This window comes from Macaca fascicularis, chromosome 8 (genome assembly GCF_037993035.2).
Source record: "Macaca fascicularis isolate 582-1 chromosome 8, T2T-MFA8v1.1".
Lineage (NCBI taxonomy): Eukaryota > Metazoa > Chordata > Mammalia > Primates > Cercopithecidae > Macaca > Macaca fascicularis.
The window spans coordinates 111,631,633-111,655,068 of NC_088382.1; the positions used below are offsets into that span (position 1 = coordinate 111,631,633).

The window sequence follows — 23,436 nt, forward strand, 5'->3', positions numbered from 1 at the left end:
TCCAAACCAAGATAATTTTGAGAGTAAAAGGAGGGTACTAACCAGACAAGGTGCTGAGATAACAGGTATAAACTGGGAGTGTCCCAGGAAAATTTGGATGTATGGTTGTCACTCCAGAGTGGTGACAAACACATAAATAATAGCAACAACAGCTAGTCACATAACAAAATAATATAAAGAAACTGTCATGAAGACATTGCCTGGGAATTCAGAGGAGTGATATTTCTTTGAAGGAATCAGGAAGGACTTCATGGAGGAGGAGGAATGATAGGATCTCTGCAGATACAGATAGAAGAGCAAGTCATTCTGGATAGAAGAAACTGTGTGAGCAAAGACCAAAGTAGTAAAATGTAGGGTATACCAGGAAAGTGGAGGCAACTAAAATAGCTGATCCGAAGAGATGTCCATAGGAAAGACAGGGAGATGGGCCTGGAGAGGTAAAAATGGAATCATGGTGAAAAGTGTATAGTTAATCCAACAGGCAACAGGAAGTCACTAAGTGTTTTTGAGGGAGACAGGAATAAATCTGTGGAGGGCCCTGAATGTCAGGCAAAAGACTTAAAGCCAGAGAATCAGATCTTTTACAGAGGGAAGGGTCTTCTACAATAGAACTCGTAAGTGAAAATCTATATTACTCAGCCTGCAAACATGAATGCTATAAGCCAAAATAAATTGTCACAGACATTGATGTCATAAGCTTTTCAAAATCACCTTTATTCTTTCTTGTGAGTGATTCTGTTTCACGTGCTGGGCCAAGTATTACTTCTCCTGTCAATGTTTCATCATAAAAACCTTCACGGCCCTATTTCCATAAAGTCACTGTCACAGTAACAAAAATGAGAGAGTTAAAATGTTCAGAACTGCCCAAGCTAGAGATAAAAACCAAAAACACAGCATTCGAGCTGAAGGAAAAACAGGTCACTAAAAGGGGAGGGATGCGATAAGCTTGCGGTCAGGATGCGAAATTACATTTTGAAGGCACAGCTCACTTTAATGCAAGTCCTCCTACTGCACGCAAAGAAGCCTGAAGCACTCTCACATTTAGTAAGATTAATTATATTATTCCTAAAGTTTATTTATAGCTCTTTACTGGGTTGCATAGAAAATTTCAGGGGTAAATGTTAAAAGGCAGGTTTTCAACTATTTTCAATTTTATTCCAGATATTTGACTAGACAAGAGCACATGCCTCCTAAAAGAATAAGTTATTCTAAAGAAAACTATTCATATCAGATCTTTCCGGAAAAGGTGAACAACACTGGTGAGGCAATCTCATTTCCAGAGGAGAATGGCTCAACAGGAAGCCAGCGTTCTGGTCTCTTAAGACAAAGCCAGCAATATTTGTAAACAGAAACCATGTATTCCCTTTCTATAGAGGGTGTGCCCCACTCTTCAAAACATATTCCCTGGTCATGTAAGGCCATGAATAAATCAGAGAAAGGCCTGAGCTGGAGAAGTAGTTCTTGATTTTTCAGTTCACAAGAGTTTTATATCCACAAAGAACATCCAAGAATAACATCCAGGAAAAAACAAACAGAAGCCAACTTTCAAAGGCTTCCACTGGTCAAAGATGCAATAATTTGAGCTTTCAGAAAGATAACTGCAATTAAATGGAAGCCATTAAAAATGCTTAAGTCCACAAGTTCACGTATGTATATAAACCTTTGGAGGATGAAAGAGAACCAACTTATTATTATGAAACCTGGTCAATAAAAAGAATCAAATATTTATCTTGTCTCTCTGTATGAACTATATCACTGGGTAACCAAAAAGTAAATAAGGGGCTGGGCACAGTGGCTCATGTTTGTAATCCCAGCACTTTTGGAAGTGGGCGGATCACTTGAGGTCAGGAATTCAAGACGAGCCTGGCCAACATGGAAAAACCCCATCTCTACTAAAAATACAAAAATTAGCTGGATGTAGTGGTGCACGCCTGTAATCCCAGCTACTTGGGAGGCTGAGGCATGAGAATCACTTGAACCCAGGAGGTGGAGGTTGCAGTGAGCCGGTATCACGCCACTGCACTCCAGCCTGGGAAACAGAATGAGACTCCATCACAAAAAATAATAAATAAATAAATAAATAAATAAATAAATAAATAAAATATAAAGTAGATAAAGGGAAGCAATTCTTTGCATCCCAAGTGATAAATGCAAAAAAAATGTCAACGTGGAATATCATCATCTTAGAAGCCCCAATAACTAAATGAATCTAAGCATTAACCATTGTTAATATTACAAAAAGACAAACAACACAAATGTTATCTGCTTCCTGATGGAAAAACACATCTATAATCTTGCCAAACGAATTGCACCTGAGTTTGATCAAACCTCAAATTCCAGCCACCACGCTGCAAGAAATACAGAGGAACACAATGAAATGTACCATAAGATTGCAATCAGCAAAATCTAGCCTATGAGAAACTCTACAAGTCAGAAGGCTGAGTTCATCCACAGACAAATAATAAGGAAAAAGAAAGGGATGGAGCAGGAATGTACAAATTAAAAGAATGGCATATCAACATTCATTAAACAAGCAGAACTAAGCTATAGTATCTAGGGATGCATAGCTGGGCAACTGACATAAAAGTCCAGGTAATGGTTACTTATAAAGTGAAGGGGGTTATGAAGGAGATGGGTCACACAGAAGAGACTTCTAGGGAGGCTGGTGAAGTTCTCTTTCCTGGCCCGAATGGTAGTTACAAATGTGTTTGCCTTATGGTCATTCACTATGTTACATATTTGATTTGCAGTGGGGGTTATGTCTGTGTTTTATTTTATAATGATGTAGTTTGATCTAAAAAGAGTAAAGAAAAATATCTCCATCAAACTCCTTGAAAATATGAAAAATCTGATCACTTTCAGAGGTATAACAGGTAAATAAGGCAATAATAATTCCTATTAAAGGAAGGTGAGCAAAAATATATTCAATAAATTGCTATGAACAATATTAGAAAAATGTTAGCTAGGAAGAAATAGAATTTGAGTATGAAAACATGAAAGGAAAGATGTTCATTAATCATAGAACCCTGCGGCCTCTGATCTCCCTGTGATCCCTGGAGGTGTAGTTCATTTCCCCGTGTACAAAAGGGGATTGTGTCCAAGCCTAGAGTAAGCCCTATGTAAGAATCATGGCTTAGAGTACTAGAGTTTTGGAGCAAAACCAGCCTCTTCTGCTAATTTTCTCTCTCTGAGTAAGAGCTGCTGATTTTTCCCCTTGAAAGTATATTTTCAGGCTCTTGTGAAGACAGAACTCCTGCCCTAGGACACTAGATGACCATATGAGCTTTGCTGCCCACCATAAACTAACAGGTCATCATTTAATCCACCAAACCATAAAATCAGCTAAGTGAAGTCACCCTCTGTCACCAAGTGGAAGTGGTATATAAGATGGGTCTGTAGCAAGTCCTATGGATACAAGTAAGCCATATGATTCGATGGCTCAGATTCCTATGGCCACCTACTCCTGATACATTGCTGCCTCTCTCTCAATCCACACCTATGGCTTCAAAAGGAGTTCCCTGTAACCAGACGATGATAGGGGAAAAAAAGACTCGGACACGTTTTGCATATGATACTCCATTATACATCAGCAACAGCTAGAAGCAGGCTGTTATATATCCACTCGGGGTGGCCCTGAAAACTAGTAGAGAGAGAAAATCCTCCCAGTTGGTAGAACTTCATAACACATCTGGATATCTGTTTTGTCTAGACTGAAAGATGGCCAGAAGTACAAATCTACACTAACTCATACATAATGGATAATGATTTGGCCAGATGGTCATCGACTTGGAAAGAACAGAATTGAAAATTGCTAAAAAGGAGGACGGAGGAATAGGCAGATGGATGACCTCTTGGAAAAGGCAATGAGTGGGAAATATTTGTATCTCATGTGCATGCTCACAAAAGGACGTCCACTGCAGAGAAGGCTGTCGATAATCAGGGGGACAAGATAACATATTCTGAGGATGTCAGCCAGCCATTTCTTCCCAGCCACCCTAGTAACTTCTCCATAGATTTATCTTCTGAGTGGTCATGACAGTAATCAAAGAGTCTTACGTGTAGGCTCACCACAGTGAATCTGGCTAGCACCATTACTGTGTGTTCACCCTGCGAACAGCAGGGGCCAGCAATGAGTCCAGGTGGACTATTTAGCCATGCTATGGTGGGTGAACTACACTGGATTCTTTCCATTATGAAGTGGGCAAAGATTTGTTCTCAGGGAAATCAACATTTCCTCTGGATATGGGTTTGCCTTTTGCAAGTACCACCAATTACATATTTAGAAAATGCCTTATTTACCATTGTGGTACCACTTACGACATCACTTCTTATTAAAGCGCTAATTTCACAACAAAAGAGTGCAGCAATTGACTTGCAGCCACAGAATTCTCTAGTCCTGCCATATACTCCATCATCCAGAAGCAGCTGACCTGGTAGAATGATGGAATCACCTACTGAAGGCTCAATTGTCACTAACTGGGAGGTAACCTCTTGAAAGTTGATGGCACTATATCTTACAGGATGAAGTACATGCTTTGAATCAACAACCCTTAGAGAGTGGTATTCCTCCCGTATCTATAAGACATGGGTTGGAGAATCAAAAATTAAAATGGGAGAGTCTATTCTAACTATTATGCCTAATACGCTAGTCACAAAAATGTTGCTACCTGTGCCTAAGATTTTGGGCTCTGCTCATTTAAAGTTATTCATTTCCCAGAAAAGAAAAGCCAGCTGCAGAAACCAGAATGGTTGCACTGAACTAGAATTTGAGATTACCACTTGGTCATTCAGACTCCTTAAGCCATTGTACAAACCAAAATGGTTCTACTGTGCTAACTGGGGTCCCAATTACTAAGCTAAAATAAGATTGTTGCTGGATAATGGGGGCATTAAGAAAGATGTCTGTAATCCAGAGGATTCTCTGTGGTGCCTTTTTACTTCCATGTCCAGTAGTAAAGTTAATAGAAGATTTCAATACACCAACAAAGGAGGGATGACTAAGGACACAGACTTTTCAGGAGTAAAGATTTGCATCAGCCCTTCAGAAAAAGAATCCTCACCAACCAAGGGGTTAAAGAGAAAAGCACATGGGAGTTGATAAGGAAAGAAAGAAGAGATATAGATATATAAAAATGTAAATCCTACATCTTTCTTTCTTGCTTGCTCTCTCTCCTCCCTCTAAATACACACACACACACACACACACACACACACACACAGCTTTGTGATCAGTTACAGAAGTGAGAACTATAGCAACTATGTATATTTTCTTCCTTGTACATATTTGTGTATAGAACTCACTTTCGCCTTTTTCCTTTCCCCAAGTGTGTCTGTTATACAAGGAGTGTGTCATATAAGTTAACTACAAACTAGGTGGTTAACTTTACAATTTAGTCTTGTAAGTTACATGATAAATGGGATTTTGATTAACCTGTAAGGGGAATTAACATCATCAACATATAAATATAAATGCACTGACTAATGGCATTTCGTATCCCCCTTATCAGGGAACTAGTGAGCATGCCTTCATTTGTACAAAGGATAATTGCATCAACAGAAGCATTACAATGTTGCTGTTGCTGCTTTGTCAAGTTTATATATGGGTGGAGGGCTGTGTATAGATGAAAAGGAGACAAAGGGGTGGACTGTGCCTAACAGTGTATTGCCAACCCAAATTCGCATTCATCCTTATACCTTCCACTATACTGATGGGGAGAGAAAGTAGCACGCCACATTTCTCAGACTAACTCACCAATTGGCTTCTTATTGGGCTTTGTCATGGGAGCACTAGCAGGATATTGTAAGACCGGAAGAAGGGAGGAGTGTTTTTGTTTCTTTGGGCTTCTGGCAGTACCTTCAATGGCAGTGGCAGTGATGACATCATGGTTGGCTAGTGTGGGCTTCTGGGCTGCTGCTCAGCATCTTTGGTTTAATAGCATGGACCGTGAGACAACTGAAAGCAGGGACTGTCTTAAACTTATGTGTCCCTGACAGTGCTTGGCCTAGGGCTAACCTCACAGTAGGCACACTTATAAGTGTATAGTAGTGTTCATTGTATTCACCTTGTTTTGTAATGAACCTCTAGAACTTCTTCATCTTGCAAATCTGAAAGTCTATACCCAATAAACAATAACATTCCTTTTCCCCCTGCCCTTAGCCTTGGTAACCACCATCCTATTTTCTATTTCTATGAATTTCACTACTTTAGATAAGTACACACATGGTTTTTAAAATCTTACGTAAGTGTAGAATCTCTAAGAGTTGCAAACGATACTAGAAGTAACCTAGTGCAAGGTCTCACCCAGTGCATGGGCCCCACCTTTTTCATCTTAAATTCAGTAACGTACTTTTTGATCACCTGGTCTCTGCTGGAAGAATCTCAGTGACTGCTTCAAAAAGGTGAGCCATGCTATGGGGGGACTCTTTCTGTAATAACAAAGTTCTTCCTCATATTTACCCAAAATGGTGACCTTTTACCCATTGATAATGGTCTATTTTCTAGAACAGAACACATTCCCTCCCTCTTCCAAAGTTTAAATGTTTTTATGTTATTTAAAAAATATATTTGTATCACACTTGCTTTAGCCTGCCATGAGACAATGATTCACATGAAGAAAATCAGAAAACACAAAGAATATCAACTTCTGTTGAGATCCAACACTCAGTAACAGTGCACTGTGTAGCCAGAGGTCTCCATAGTCCAGAGAAAGGCAACAGAATCCAGGAACTAATTAAAAGAGTGAATCAGCGTTTGTTCCTGAGGCCCTCTGCTTGACTAGGCTTTTAAAAATAAATATTCTTCCACATGTCCATGAGATTACTGACAGTTTCTCATTAGGTAACTACTTATCTCTTTAATGAACCAAAAGATTCTCTCCCAGGTAGTCACAATATTTACCACAATTGCAAAGATAAAAATTTTCTGTAATAGAATTTCATTCGCAAAAGACTCCTCATTCAAAATGATTTCTGAAGTTGCAGAGGCAGGACATGGTCATGTTCTTGCACCATTTCTAGTGACATTCATGGCAACCCTTTCCCCAACTAATTGCACATGTTACTTATATCACAAAATCATATTATTGCTATAGAAACATAGCCTAATAATAATAATAATAAACAGTTTGAAGAACACAGAGACTATGACAAAATATCTCTAGTAGAAGATCAGAAGCTGGTCAGGAATGGTGGCTCATACCTGTAATCCCAGTGCTTTGGGAGGCTAAGGTAGGAAGACTGCTTGAGGCCAGGAGTTCAAAACCAGCCTGGTCAACATAGCAAGGCCCATCTCTACAAAAAAAAAAATAATAATAATAATTAATTTAATTAAATTAGCCAGGTGTAATCATGCCCACCTGTAGTCCCAGCTACTCAGGGGGCTGAGGCAGGAGGATCACTGAGCCCAGGAGTTTGAGGCTGCAGAGTGCAGTGTCCTGAGATCTAACCACTGCACTCCAGCCTGGGTGACAGAAAAAAAAAAAAAATATATATATATATACACACACACACACACACATACACACATAACCTTATATATATATATATATATCACTATATTTTTTTCACTTAAAAGAGAAAAGTAAAAATAAGTAAAGTTCAGGAAGCAATAATTTATAAAGAATAAATGTAAATTGCTAAACATATGGAAAAATATACATCTAGCTTGCAATCAAAGAAATGCCAATCAAAATAACATAAGAGGCCAGGCATGGTGGCTCACGCCTGTAATCCCAGCACTTTGGGAGGCCGAGGCAGGAGGACCGACCACCTGAGGTCAGGAGTTTGAGACCAGCTTGGCTAACATGGTGAAACCCCATTTCTACTAAAAATACAAAAATTAGCTGGGCGTGGTGGTGCATGCCTGTAATCCCAACTACTCAGGAGGCTGGGGCAAGAGAATCCCTTAAATCCTGGAGGCAGAGGCAGCAGTGAGCTGAGGTCATGCCACTGCACTCCAGCCTGAGTGATGGAGTGAGACTCTATCTCAAAAAAACAACAACAAATATCAAATATAAGATACTACCATTGCCTTGACACATGAGGATAAGGGGAAACACACACTCAATACTGCAGGTGGAAGTGCCAATTGGTCAACTTTTTATAAGATTAATTTGCCAAAAAAGTAAGAGAAATCTGAAAAATATTAATATATTTTGATCAAGAAGCTTTATTTCCTGTAACGTAAAGAAAAAAATTTTTAATCAACACACAAAAAAGCATGTGTAAGGGTTTTATAATCTGTAGTAATAAAAATTGGGAACACCTAAATATCAAACAATGGATAAGTTAAATAAATTAGAGCTCCCTCAGAAGATGGACTTGTACATAACCATTAACAAAAGCAAGCAGTTATATGGCAATGTTAAAAGGCAGGCTCTATTTTAAGCAATTTATAAATATATTAACTCATTTAATCTTTACTATAATTCTATGAGATAAGTACTATTATTGTCCCTATTTTACAGAGATAAAAGAAAGGCATAGAAAGTTAAGTAACTTGCCCACGGCCAGGAAATCAAATAGTGTTAAGCCAGTATTCATTCAAATTCAGGCAATCTGGCCCCAGATTCCATGCTCTTAACCAACATACAATTATACTATAGAAGAATATTTAAGAACATGTCAAAAATCTCAAAATATACCTGTAAAATGTTTTTAAATGAAGCTATCAAATTGTAGTTTGTAGATATTGTATACATTTGGTATGTGTATAGATAGATGTAATATACATATCATACATGTATTATATATGTCAAACTAACAGGAGCTATCTCCTACAGATATAAATATAAATAGCAGGAGCTATCTCTAGGTGTTGAGATTAAGGGCATTTTTACTTTCTCCTTTCTTCTAATTTTCCAGTGTTATTTTTCACAACTAACATATATTACACTTACAATAACAAATACACAAATGTTCTTGGTACCAACTCAAGTATTCCTGATAGGCCACTGCCTTCAGCCTAGAACTTGAGAGGACCCAGTTCTTAGCATGACCATCTGGGAACACACTGAAGCACTTCATTTTGGTATACCTCCTTTATTACCATGAGATGTTGGGTTTGCTTTCATGAAGAAAACAAAAGAGTAAACAATCCTGGACCTGAACTGATAGCACTTTATCAATAAAAACATTTCACATCAATAAAAGATTTTTATTATTTCAATATCAGAGGTTTCAAAGAGCCCACCATGTATCCAAATAAGGTGTCTTTACTTCTCCCCTTTCACTCATAAGTCATCTCAGTTTATCAGTTTGCAGGAATTGAAGCTTCACACACAAAATTCCAGTCTGGGAAGAAGAGTGCTGCTTATCCACAGGGCCTTATGCCACGTGACTCATTGGGATTTCCAGACGGCCTTTGCCTTACTGTACCAAATTGACCCTGGAGCTCCTAATGGTAATTCCCAACTGAATCGATTTTGAGATTTACATTGCCCCTGAGAAAAGGACAAGTGAGATGTGACAGAAATTAAACCAGCACCTTCCCACACAGACTCTGCCCACGCCACGAGGAAAGAAAACAATTGCTGACGGGTCAGCAAGACAGAGGCAATAATTATATTCTCTCAAAGAACAATCCCTGCTCCGGATAAGACATGTTCATCACACAATGCTCTGCATGGGGCTTGCGGAGTCTAAGAAACACAGTGAGCCTGTAAGCCAGCAAGGATGCTGCATCAACTTTCATCAGGATCAAGTCCAGGAACCGCTTTCGCAATTTACACCACCTGGCATTTGGTGGCCTTGATTATTCCCATAGCAGCAAAGCCCCTAGAAGCCCTAAGTGGCAGGGCTCCAGTTTCTACAGCATTCACCAGAATAGCACATGAATACATTTCAGTGGCACATCCATATTCATTAGTAACCCATTCCACAATTTTCCCACAACTCACTTTAGCCATGTGGCTGAAACCCCCTGGAGCTTCAAAACCACAACGATCAGTGGGCAGAATTCTAGAATGGCCCTCCAGGGTACACATCTCGTATCATCCCTTCCCCTTGAGTGTGGGTGGACTCTGTAAGAATGATAGGATGGTCACTTCCTCAATTAGGTTAAATTATACGGCAAATGGTGATGATCTAGTCACTCCATACTAGCCAACTAGAGAGGGATCAGAAGTCAGAGAGACACACTCCTGCTGTCCTCAAAAAAAGCAAACGTGTTACAACCTGCCTATGGGGGCTACTTGGCAAGGAATCACAGGAGCCCTCTAAAAGCTAAGCAAGGCCCCAGCCAATAGCAAGCAAGAAAACAGGGACTTCAGGCCTACAACTGCAAGGAAATGAATTCTGCCAACGCAAAGAGGAACCTGAGCCTTGATGAGAATTCACAGGCCCTGCTACCTCCTTGATTTCTGCCTGGTGAGACTCTCAGTACAGGACCTAGCTAGCCTGTGCTAGGTCCTCTGTGCCTGGACTCCTGACTCTGGGACCTCTGAGATAATAAATGTATGTTGTTTAAGCCAAAGCCCCTAAATTGTGGTAATTTTCTTACACAGTCATAGAAAAGGAATATAATGATGATTGTTAGAATATGGGTTGCTGATGTTCCTTATCACACTTGCACTGTCTTCAGAAAAGAAATAACACAGTTTAGAGGGAAGACATGTGTATCTATACCATTCACCCCAAGGAGTCTAAAAGAGAGCAATCACTGACATTTGTCTCACAGTTTGGAGTTTATTTAACTTTCATATACAATCTCATCTGAATTTTACATCATTAATATGATAGAGCTTGGGAAGTAGTGAATAGGAACTAAGATTCTGGAGTCAGACTGCCTGGGACTGGCTCCCTATTCTGCCACTTACTAGATGAGCTCAGTCCAGTTCCTGGACCTCTCTGTGCCTCAGTTTACTCACCTGTAAAACAGGTGCTATGATTTGAATGTTCATCCCCTCTAAACCTCATGTCAAAATGAAATCCCTAGTGTGGTGATGTTGAGAGTTGGGGCCTAGTGGGAAGTGTTTGGAAAGGGGGTAGATCCCTCATGAACAGGTTAGTGCTCTCCCTCAGGTTGAGTTCTTACTCAGTTCCCACGTGAGCGGCAACCTACCTACCCCCAAACACTTCCTCTCCCCACATGTGATATCTGTACATGCCTGATCCCCTTCACTTTCCACCATGAGTCTAAACAGCCTGAGACTCTCTCCAGATGCCCAATCTTGAACTTTCCAGCCATCAGAATTGTGAGCCAAATAAACCATTTTTCTCAGGTATCCCTTTACAGCACACAAAAGGTATCCCTTTATAGCACACAAAAGGAACTAAGACAACAGGGATGCAATAACATGTACTTCCCAGGGGTTTGTGAGCATTGAATGAGTTTACATAAAGACTAGCTTATAGTAAGGATTGGATACACATTTATTGCTATTTGTATCAATTACATTATCTAAACAGACTAGCAAAGCAAAATTGGCTTTGTTCACTTCTTATTGTAACATGCTACTACAATTGAAATCTAAGGTTTGAGACCAGCCTGGCCAACATGGTGAAATCCCATCTCTACTAAAAACACAAAAAATAGCCAAGCATGAGAGTGCATGCCTGTAATCCCAGCTACTTGGAAGGCTGAGGCAGAAGAATCACTTGAAACCAGGAAGTGAAGGTTGCTGGGAGCCAAGATCGCACCACGGCACTCCAGCCTGGGTGACAGAGTGAGACTCCGTCTCAAATTAAAAAAAAAAAAGACAGACAGAAAGAAAGAAATCTAAGGTTTCAACAGATACTGCAATAAAGAGTTTGTGTATCAACCTAGAGAAAGGTAACCTGTAGCTGGGGAAGAACGCCCACCCAGCCTGTAGCTGTTACCCTGATTAGAATGGGGAAAAACAGGCAAGAATGAATGAGCTTGCTGCATACTCCAGAAAGGATCCTGGCCTGAGCAGGAGTATGGTTGCTTCCTTTTGTCCAACAGGATTCTGGGTTTGAGATGAGGACACAGACCCAAGTGGGTTCCTACCACTACGATCAGCATTACATAGCCTCCATCCCAGTCTAGAGCGCAAACAGGCATCCGTCTTCAGAACAGAGCCAGACTCATAACATGACACTTTCCAGTCAAATATTATACCACCAAGCCAATGGGAAGCTCCCTATGACAGGGCTGCTGTGGTCTGAAGGAGGAGTTTAGGTTTCTGGGCGCTGATGTGGTTATACCCTGTAAAAGTTTAAGGGGTGGTTACAGGCATATTTTCCCAGGGTAGTTTTCTGTCGCATTAAAGTACCATGGGCCAAAAGACCTTCTCAGTCATCTCTCACCTATTCTGCTAATTTCTCAATTCAGGTTTTAAAGAACAACTCTTATTGGTAGGGGAAAAAAGCATATCTGAGTAAATATCTACTTATCTCCTTTCTTTTATTATCTGCACTCTTTTGTCTCTATTCTTCACCTTTGCAGCCTTTGTGCCACATAGCGACACACACCCAATGTCTCCTTTCTATCTTGTCAGGTATTTCCAAAAGTCACTCCTCCTCAACAACAACAAATCATTGATAAAAGGAAAGGAAAGTTACAACTAAAAACACTTGACCTTATCTCCCAATAACTCAAAGGCATGTTGGTTTGTTTCAGAGAGTTTACCTTAATTCGCACTGGAAGATGTACTAGAAGATCCAAGAAGTAAAGCCCAAATGCCTGCAGGATGTGTGCAGTTAGCATGCAGGAATTGCGGGATCTAAGGTGAACCAGAGGAGCTGAGATGACCTGCCTTTTAAAACTCTGTGCAGACCTAACAGAATGGCCCAACACAACCCCCACAGTGAACCACAGATGACTGGGGCCACTCACTTGTAATGACCAAAGGCCTAGAGAGTAGGAGGCTCTTTCAAAGCCAGTTTGATACGGGGAATGCAGACACTGAGCAAAGGCAGGAGGAGCTAAAGAGAAAGTCAAAGCAATCAGAACTGCTTTCTGAAAATTGCCATCCTAGTTGATTTTTGAGCTCAGAATTCTCCACTTGGCCTGTTCCAGTCCAAAAGAGAAGCTGGAACCACACAGGCAGTGTGAATGCAAAGGCAACAATCAAGAGGAAATGCCTCAGCCGCTAGCGCTCAATTAATGATCTTGGATATTTTGATCAAAGAAAAATGTGTTCTCTTTTTAACCAAAAAAGTCAAATCACCTACTATTATAGGATGGGTTTTAAACCATTTGGTGGCAAGCTCTGTCCATCAGAGCATTACCTATTGGGTAGACGGTTTTTAAAATAGGCTTTTCCCCAGGGAAGAATTCCCTGCTAAAATCCCTAGAGAGCAAATGTTGCCCTAGCAAAGCTTGGTCTAGGCCTAACAGTACACACAGTCCTCAAAGAGTTTGGTGTACTTGTTATTTGTATAACAGGATGCCAAAATGGGAAATTTTTATATCTCAGTTTGGAGATTAATAGACTCCAAGGCAGAATTTCAAAGTTAATGAACAAGAACCAGTTAGAAGACAGAGACCTCTCACCCACAACAAGAATATCAAAGTCAGAGACAAGAGAAAATCTACTGAGAAAAGAATTTGTGAGAAGGATTTCTTTGGAGAGAGCTGTACTTTAACCCTTGGGAAAGGGTTAGAGAGAGTCTATTCTCACTTCAAGCCTAAAGAAGGGGAATTCAATGGGACCACTCAGAGAGCTTTACATGGGGCTCCTACAATTTGGAAGGTGGATGCAGATCCTAAAGCAGGTGATACCCTGCGCTTGCTGACATGAGCTCAAGGAGAGGTAGCTGTGTTGGTATCCAAGTTTCTGAGTGCAGAGGATGCCTGGATGTGTCCTACAGACCAGAAGTGAGCCACTCATGAGAGAGCTGGTGTGAGGTCACATTAGGTTATGTCTTGTCGGGTCTCCCGGACATTTTATGAGACCCCAACTAATGAAAGCTGGAGGTGACTACCAACCAGACTCCTTGAAGTGAAGAAGGAATCAGTGAAGAGTCAGAGGAGAGAGGGCACATTATCCGCATCACAGAAGCTAGAGATGAAAACAACCCGGTGATCAGGGTGGCAAAGGGTAAGGGCAGAAAGCAGGGGGGTTGGGAGATGTTAGAGGGTGGGTAGTCTCTGAAAAATCCACAGAAACATCCAGAAGGAAAAATGTTAGCCTTACATGCACCTGCCAGGCCCCAGAGAGTTCAAGGCTACCTAAAAACAGTGACACCAAGTCAAAACTTCTGGCTCCTCTTATCTTTCCATTCCAATGTGGAAGAGCCAGATGCAGTCCAGTCGTGTAGGTAAAAGGAAGAGGAGAACATGAAGAAAGTAGCCAACATACCACTCCAGCCAAAACAGCTTAAGATAAATTGAGATTTATCTTCAAGCTGCTCTGTCAATGCATTAAGACCAAAGTATAACCTCACCTCTCACACAAGGAGGTCATTTGGTCACATGGGCTTATTCATATTTGAACTTCACCTAATGGTTAAGAGCAGTTAACTGTATTTCCCAATTCGTGTAGAGCTCATGTGTGTTCTTCACCCATTTCCATTTGAGGATGATAATTTATTAAAGTTTAAGCTTTGGAAACTCTTCTTTAGCATGAAAGAGATCTGAGTTTTCAAAATTTGTTTAGCTTTTTGTTTTGTTTCGTTTTTGATGTTCTTCCTGCTGCCTTCTGTAATTGTTTCCATAGAGTTGATGGCTATCTTGCCCTTAACACAGCAAGCATCTGTATTCTTGACTAAACATTAACAGACTAACATTAATAGGTTGAAAATCTGGATGCAAGCAAAATGCTGTAAAATAAAGGCTGTGGATTTGGGGGCATGGAGAAGGAAAGGTCAAAAGAATTGAGACTATTAAGGAGTAAACTAGAATGGGACTTGAAGTATAAAAGGTAAAATGTTAGGTGGTTAGTTAGGAGCTGTTCATCTCCGTTACAAACAGGATAAGAAGAAGAGGAAGAAGAGGAAGAAGAAGAAGAAGAAGAGGAAGAAGAGGAAGAAGAAGAAGGAGGAGGAGGGAGGAGGGAGGAGGGGTGGGGGAAGGGGAGGGGTAGGGGAGGGGGGAGGGAGAGGGGAAGCAGCAGCAGAAGCAGCAGCATTAGCTGTATGTGTTGTGTTAAGTCAGGCTGGCGTTAGGGGGCTTGGAAGGAGAAAATTACACCACTGCTCATTTTCTTTGCTTCCCTCTCCCTACCTGAAGTAAAAGCCAAGCCAGAAAGAAGATAGCCTAAGTCCTGGGACAAGGACTCTGGTTACATTCTTACTAGGAAGAAAAATAATTTGAGCATTTGTTCAAAGACTCTAGTTTGCCTCAAATTCTTGAAATTCAAATGGTATCAGAACTCTGAGCACCAACACATGAAATTTTAACATATGTTCACTTACTTGCAGCCAGTGATGACCTTCATTTTAAGCAGAATATGTTAAAACAACACTTGAAACATTACTACATGGATTATTTTTAAAAAGTTCTTTTTTGAGAATTTAAGTCTGATAAATTTAAGCCTAACAAAGACTGGAAGAAACAGAAGAGGAATTCAGAAAGATAATTGGAGATGCTGTAAAGTTATTATTTACGAATAAGCAAATAAAAATAGTTAATCCTTGCTAGGGAATATGAGGACACACCAAAATGGGTTTAGGAAGAGAGGCATATTTGGGAAACTGCTTCTCTGGGCTGAGGGAAACCTTAGCATAACTTCTACGGGCATGAGAAGGATGAGGCCATATTTCATTCCACAAATGGAGTAAGCAGGCAAGAAGAGAGATGGTATGACACTATTGAGTGGACATTTCTGCAAGCTAGGAAGCACTTCCATGGAGAGTCAGAAGGGATTCAGAGAGGTGTCCAAAGACCTGAGGGGGAAACTTGAAGAACTCCTTTAACATTTCGGGATGATCTTGTTTGTGCCACAGTTAAGAGCATATAGCTAAGAGCATAGCTCAGGAGCAGGTCTACATGAGATGAATTCCATGGTACCTGTGTGCACTTGGGCAAGTTACTGGTCCTCTCCGGGCTTCAGTTTGGACACCAGTAGAACAGGGATGCTAGCAGGACCACTAAGTGGAGTCCCGTGAGGATTCAATGCATTAGTACATGGGAAGTACACAGTAGGTGCATTTAAGTGCACTAGCCCCTGACTGGACAATAGCTCTACAAAAAAAGAATAAAGGAAATCAAGAAGAAAATCAAGACTAAAAAGGTTAACAACTGCTCAACATCACACTCAAACCTAAACGTCTATTTCTAAACCCAGGGCTTTCTACAGTAATGCACCGCTGCCATGAGACTTCTGCCATGGGGCCCATAACAAGAAGGAATCAAGTTTAGTTTCATTTCTTCTTGCCATGCTCTATGACAGTGTCAGTAAGCAGTGATCAAGCAGTTGAGAACTGCCTTGTTCTACAGGGTCTTAAAGTATAACTAGTCCATTAACCCTAGAGGCAGAGTCAGTTCAAATCACATCTCAACTCCTACCAGCTGTGTGACCTTGGGAACTGCACTTTAACCTCACTGAAATGCACATAGCTCACAAATAGACTGGGAATGTTATGTGCCTACCATACCGGCTGCTTATGAAAATGAAATTAGAAAATGCTTACATATTTTCTTTATTATATAACTGAATTATATAAAGCATTTTCCAAATAAAAAAAAATTTGTGTTTGAAAAAAGAAAAAAGTACTGGTTTATGGTAAACAGTCAAACTGTAGCTGTTTTTGTCATCATCGTCATTATCATCACCAACACAGGGTTCAACTAACCAATTGGTACTCGAATTTCCTCTATATCAGTCGCTTTTAAACATGTTTTTACCACAATCCATGGAATAAAAAAATTCATTGTGACTCTGTATGCCCTTACATATATATTTAAAGTAGACATTTTATAACACAATATTTTCCCTTGATACATGCAATGTATTTTCCATTCTATTCACTCCATTTCATTTTTTAAATGTTGGTCATGACCAACTAAACTGATTCCATAATCACTAATTGGTTACCACCCACCATTTAAACAATGCCATGTTGCGTCGTTTCTGCCAACCATTTCTAAAATCTCAAAGACAAAGTTCACCAAAGTTTATTGAACCCATAAAGCGGTAATCACTAAACTAGAATCTAAATGTTAAGATAACTTTCTAATTAGATAATACATTCCCCAAAATAATTTAGCATGTGATAAAAATTATTCCATGTACACTGTAAATAAGCAGCAGTTGTTCATTTTGCTTTTACAGATCACAGTTTACTGTTCACCAATTACATTAACGTAATTCATTGTTGGCTGGATGTGCCCTGAAATTGCACCAAATATCTATAAACTCCCCTTCACCAGTTGAGAGCAATATATGATAAACTCTCCCAGGTCCTTGGGCTAAGGCTTGGTCCCTGATAAATGCTCAATAAATGGCACCTTTTATTGTAATTTTCTTTCACCAGGATCGTTAGCATGTTCTATTACAGATGCTCTAGGTCTGTAGTAATAAAGTAGCTGCAGGGCCCATGTGACTATTTAAATTTAAATTAATTCAGATAAAGCTGAAATTTCAGTTTCTCAGTTGCTTTAGCCACATTTCAAGGGCTCAATACCACACACAGCTACTGGCTACCGTACCAGGCCAGGGCATCTAGAGGTCCCAGGGTCCCCGTAGAAAAAAACTCAGCCTGTTGCCAAGATGATGCCAGGTTTTCCTTTCCTTTACTGTATCTCACAATTCCATATATGTTTAAGCTTCTCTGGCAGAATCAGACATTCATGCTCATGTATGTACTCTCCATGCATATTCTTAGACCACTTTTACAAATTGGGAAAGCAATAGCAATGCATTGTAATTTTCTTTCACCCAATTAATTTTACCAGCTAGATAAACATCTAATCTTCTAGTCATTTTTTATTATTATAGGTTCATCTTAATTCATCTCACAATTAGTATTTTTATTTTTATTTTTAAGATGGGGTCTCACTCTGTCACCCAGGCTGAAGTCCAGTGGTGAGATCTCAGCTTACTGCAACCTCAGCCTCCCAGGCTCAAGTGATCCTCCCGCCTCAGTCTCTCAAGTAGCTGGGACTACAGGTGTGCTCCACCATGCCCAGCTAATTTTTGTATTTTTTGTAGAGATGGGGTTTGCCATCCAACTCAAGCAATCTGCCCATCTCAGCCTCCCAAAGTACTGGGATTATAGGTGTGAGCCACCATGCCTGGCTCACAATGAGTTTTTTCCCCTTTTTTTTTTTTTTTAAACTTTTATTTTAGGTTCAGGGGGTACATACGAAGGTTTGTTACATAGTTGTTACAAAAATAAACTCATGTCCTGAGGGTTTGTTGTACACATTATTTCATCACCCAGGTGTTAAGCCCAGTACCCAACAGTTACCTTTTCTGCTCCTCTCCCTCCTCCCATCCTCCACCCTCAAATAGAATCCAGTGTCTGTTGTTTCCTTCTTTGTGTTCCTAGGTTCTTATCTTTTAGCTTCCACTTGTAAGTGAGAACATGTAGTATTTGGTTTTCTGTTCCTGCATTAGTTTGCTAAGAATAATAGTAGCATTGGTGTTCCTGCAAAAGACACGATCTCATTCTTTTTTATGGCTGCATAGTATTCCATGGTGTATACGTACTGCATTTTCTTTATCCAATCTGTCATTGATGGGCACTTAGGTTGATTTCATCTTCATTGCAGCACTATTCATAATAGCACAATAAGTATTTTTAAATGTTATAGAGGTGATATCTGACATGATATTAGTTCATTAATTAGCTGATATTTGAAAGACACTCTTGGCTTATGAATTTCCAATGCTGTTGATATACTCTAGAGCAGCACTGTCCATGAAAGCTTCCTGTGATGATGAAAAGGTTCTATGTTTTCACTGCCTGGTATGGTAGCCACTAGCCATGTGTGGTATTGAGCCCTTGAAATGTGGCTAAAGCAACTGAGAAACTGAAATTTAACCTTTGTTTTATCCTAGTTAATTTAAATTTAAATAGTCACATGGGCCCTGCAGCTACTTTATTACTGCAGACCTAGAGCATTTATAATAGAACATGCTAACGATCCTGGTGAAAGAAAATTACAATAAAAGGTGCCATTTATTGAGCATTTATCAGGGATCAAGCATTAGCCCAAGCCTTTTATATACACTTTATGTAATTTACTTCTTCTGACAATCTTGCCCAGTAGGTACTATTATTATTCTTCCCATTTTTTTCAGGAAAAAATCTGTAATACAGGAACCCTCCAGTTCTAAAACCAAATGTCTCTGTGATTTAAATAAAAGGGTTGAGATCAAGAGGTTTGGAGAGTCTCTGCCCACTTGAGGATATGACACTATTTTTACATTTACTTAAGATTTATTCTTACCAGCTTTTGAGAGGGTTTGAAGGGGCTCATAGACTAGATTGTGCTTAAGACATTTAAGGATCATAAAGAATAGAGATCACTTAGGGAAAAAAATGATAGAAGAAAGGTCTCTAAGCACCAAATTTCTGAGTTAGAAGATTGATTAAAGCTTTCCACCTAAGGCAAAAAATAAAAATATAATTAATTAACTAAAGACTAAAAATATTGGGGCTTTAAGTTATACACAGCATCTGTTGTTATTTATTTCTTGACCAAGATATCAATCAAATTGGTGTGCAGGCTTCACCAAAGATACAGGATTGCTCAAGTAATTCCTGTCTCTCTCTTCCTCCATAAAAGCAGGCAATATTGCAGGAAAATATAACTCAGTAAAGGCAATTCTCTGAGAAGTTCTATTAGCCCAAGACTCACCTTTTGATAGCATATTAGTGTCCCTTTGTTCATCCAGCACTAACTCAGATGTGGCTTCCCTGACGGGTCCCTGGGGAATGGTCTCTTGTGTGTACTGTTGCTGCTGACCACTCAGAGACTCTTTCTCTGGACTGGAAGTGGGGTTCACAGCCTTCTTCACCAGCAGAACAGGAGAAGAGTAAATAACACAAGTGGCCACTTGGCTATGAGCAGACTGTTTCAGCCAACATGGGAAATATCTATAGAGGAGAACTGCATGTTTTCATTTACCTGCAGTTGAGCTGAATTGCTGTGTATACATGACATGTATATATGTGTGTGTCAGAGGTTTCATTAAATGTTTTGAATTTGTTTGTGGGTTTTGCCTCCTTATGTACTTTCTTCTATTTGAAGAAGAGAAATAAAGCGCCAAAAAATACACGCACACACTTCTACTTCGAAACAATGACTTCTATGGGGACTCTGTAAGGGGAGGTGCCTTGTTTTAACCAGGTCAAACAGAACTAAAGACTTAGTTGCCTCTTACCCTTCAGTACACAGCTGCCTCTAACTCAACTTTTCCTTACTACTTAAACTGGTGGTGGTGGAAGAGTTAGGATAAGGAGTGCAAAGCCTGTAACAGCCTTAATGCTCCTCCAATTCCATTGGAAGAGAAAAGTAAAAGTTTATAATTTGTCTGCTTATCATATGTGAGGCACTTTATGTATCTTAATTTAATCCTCACAGATCTATTAATGGTAGGTTTGGCCTTTTCCTCCATTTTAGAGATGAAAAACACGGAGGTAAATCACTCAGGATCCCACAGCCAGTAGCCATCTATATCCACAGTTCCACATCTGCAATTTCAACCAACATCTGAAAAAATAAACAGTCTTAAGGGACATGAAATCCGAGGATGCAGAGTGAAAGAGGCAACTTTCCACATGCACAGATTCCAAAGGGCCAACTGCATGGATCCAATCCCCCATGGATACCGAGGGACAATGGCATGCATTTAAGTTTCCTCTATGTCTTTTCATGGCTTGATAGCTCACTTCCTTTTATCGCTGAAAAAAATATTCCATTGTATGATGTATCATCGGTTATTCATTCATCTACTGAAGGACATCTTGGTTGCTTCCAAGTTTTGTCAGGTATAAGTAAAGTTGCTGTAAACATTCATGAGCAGGTGTTTTAATATACTTCAGTTTTTGATTCATTTGGGCAAATACCAAGAAATATAATCGCTAGATTAAATGGTTTGAGTATATTTAGTTTTGTAAGTAAGAAACAAGCATCCTGTCTTCCAAAGTGGCTGTACTATTTTGCATTCCCACCAGAAATGAATGAGAGTTCATGTTGTTCCACATCCTCACCAGCATTTGGTTGGTGTCCGCGTACTGAATTGTAGATGTGTAGTGGTATCTCATTGCTGTTTTAATCTACAGTCCGTAATGAGAGATTATGCTAACCATCTTTCCATGGTTGCCATCTATATATCTTCTTTGGTGAGGTATCTTTTCAGACCTTTTGCCCATTTTTTAAAAACTGAGCTGTTTTCTTATCGTTGAGTTCTAAAAATTCTTTGTAGATTTTGGATATGAGTCCTTGATCAAATAAGTGTTTTTCAAAGATTTCTCCACGTCTATAACTTGTCTTTTCATTCTCTTAATAATCTCATTTTTGAGTAAAACAATCAGGACATAGTCATATATTTATTTTGGAATATTTTAAATGAACAGAGTTAATGTTATGTAATTGATACTGCAAGGTGAAATACTAAAAAGTGAAATAACTACCCATTATGCCAGGTTTTTATTGATTCTATGTATTAAATAGTGATATTACTTCAATAATATGTTATAGGACCTCTCAGGGGAAGACAGAAATGCAGCACTTCCAATTTTTTTAGGGTCTCATTTTATTAAAAACACTAAAAAGATGACAAAAATTATACTACATTTATATTTTTAATATAGTATATACTTTAAATATCATACATTATACATTTGTATATATAATATATTCTATCAATTATGTTTGTATATATAGCATATACTATATATTTTTGTAAATATAATTTTATATATGCTATATATACCAAAATATATAGTATATGCTATATATACAACATATATGCAAAGTAATTTTTATATAAAATCACCCAAAAAATGTCACACGTGTTTATATACTCTCATTTGGAAGAAATGTCCAAAGCCTGAGTGTGAGGTCCAAGTCAACTCTCTCTGCCCTGTCTCTCAACCCCCAAAAGTGTCCTTTCTTCCCAGTCTTGTTTTGACCTGCTTGTAAATTTCAGTTAGCCTGATTGATTTTCTGGAGCCAGGTGCTAGGTTTGGATCCTGTCTCTACTCCTAGCACCAGTGTGACCCTAAGCAAGTTGTTTAACCTCTTAGTGCCTGAAGTTCTGTTTACAAAATGCAGCTAGTAACTCCTGCCTGGAGTGCAATGGTGAGGATCAATGAGCTAATGTGTGGAAAGGACATGGACAGGTCTCCGTACATGGTACTTATGAGAGCTCAGTGTGGCTGGACCACAGTAGCCTTTGCACTCCCCAAAGCAATTCTCACAGTTTCTAATCTTGTCAATTTACCTAGTCATCTCAATTGTTCTTAAAAACTTTTACTCATTTTTTTCATTGTTATAAAAATACAAAACTGCCTTTTCTGCACAATTATTCTTTCTTTTGTCAACTGGTTTATAAAAGGTGAACGGATGAATCTCAAACTCATTTACATGGATGCATCTCAAATGCATTCTGCTAATTCAGCTGCTGCTGCTTTTCCAGTGTTGCAGGGCTGACATTTGGGTTATTCAGCAGCACTGTACTTTGAAGGGCAATAGCTTTGAGCCCTTTCAGCTCATGACTAAGCTATCAGAACACAGAAGTCCAAAATCATAGTGTGCTATGCAAAATCCAAACTACAGTGCGCCAAGTTATCACGTTTCATTACTTCAGTATGTTTAAAACACAAGACTTCTGGAAGCTATTCCTCTAGGGTATTCATTCTGAACAATAACAAGGAACTATGCTGAAAGAGAAATTTCAACAAAAACTAAAATAGAACTTCAAATGGGCAGAAGAATGCACAATTCCAAACTGCGACCTGCCCAGAGAATGAAACCCACCAGACTTTTTCTATCTGCAAAGAAACTGAATTTAATGTTCTTTGGGTTTTTATCAACACCAGGTAAATGGGAAGAATCTCTCAGAAGCACTTTATGAAGTTATACAAAGAACTATTTTTAAAGCATTTCATGGTTGGCAGCTTAAGATAATTTTTTTTTTTTTTTTAGTTTTTAAGGAAAGGCTTCTTAGTTCTTCCAATGTGTTGATAACATGTGCTGCAGATCTCAGTAATTGCAGCAGATCAATCTTGATGACACAGTTGAAAATACTATATCCTAAGAGTATGGAAATCCAAAGGAAAAACCCCCCCACTGGGTTAGGCACATTTTATCTAATGCATTAGGACCTCATGAAAATCACACATTACAGAACTCCATTCACAGGCTCCCTCTCGACTGCCTGGACAGCAGACCCACCTGCCATGACAACGTTTTGGTGTCAACTCTGAAGGCATCAGGCTTTCTGCCATAGAGGACTTCTCCCTCTCAAAAGTATTCTCACTTGTGTTATCTTGGAAGGTAAGGAGAGCTTGAAGTGGTTAAATCCACACATAATTCAGGAACTTTATTTTCCTTAAAGACTTCCATCTCTTCCCCTA

General features: G+C 39.4%; 1 protein-coding gene across 12 annotated transcripts in view; it reads right to left on the reverse strand.

Annotated features, from left to right (window-relative positions):
- The window catches only part of NCALD (neurocalcin delta), a 444,446-nt gene that overhangs the window by 341,084 nt on the left and 79,926 nt on the right, over window positions 1-23,436 (reverse strand). For 3 of the 12 annotated variants that reach the window (XM_065519488.2, XM_065519490.2, XM_065519486.2), the window contains exon 2: window positions 7,199-7,290. The exons of the other annotated variants lie outside the window; for them this stretch is intronic. The gene's annotated coding sequence lies outside the window, so the exon portion shown is untranslated. The remainder of the gene's footprint in view (window positions 1-7,198; window positions 7,291-23,436) is intronic. 12 annotated transcript variants of the gene reach the window in all.